Genomic DNA, 540 nt, shown 5'->3' on the forward strand with positions numbered 1-540 from the left:
GGGGGGGGGGGGGGGGGGCGGGGGGGGGGGGGGGGGGGGGGGGGAAGCAGGTGATGTGCCATGCCTCACCAACTTGATTGAGTTTTTTGAGGAGGTGATGATGATGATTGATGAGGGAAAAGTGGTTGATGTAGTCTACATATACATTAGTAGAGCCTTTGACAAGGTCCCTCATGATGGACTCGTACACAAAGGTGAAATCACATGGTGTCAGGGGTGAGCTGGCAAGATGGATACAGAAATGACAAGGTGCAGGGCTGGATGAACACAGCAGGCCAAGCAGCATCATAGGAGCAGAGAGGCTGACGTTTCGGGCCTAGACCCTTCATCAGAAAAGGGGGAGGGGAAGGGGGTTCTGAAATAAATAGGGAGAGAGTGGGAGGCGGATAGAAGAGGGATAGAGGAGAGGATAGGTGGAGAGGAAACAAACAGGTTGAAGAGGCGGGGATGGAGCCAGTAAACATAGAACATAGAACATTACAGCACAGTACAGGCCCTTCGGCCCTCGATGTTGCGCCGACCTGTGAAACCAATCTGAAG

This window comes from Rhincodon typus, chromosome 6, assembly GCF_021869965.1.
Source record: "Rhincodon typus isolate 14 chromosome 6, sRhiTyp1.1, whole genome shotgun sequence".
NCBI lineage: Eukaryota > Metazoa > Chordata > Chondrichthyes > Orectolobiformes > Rhincodontidae > Rhincodon > Rhincodon typus.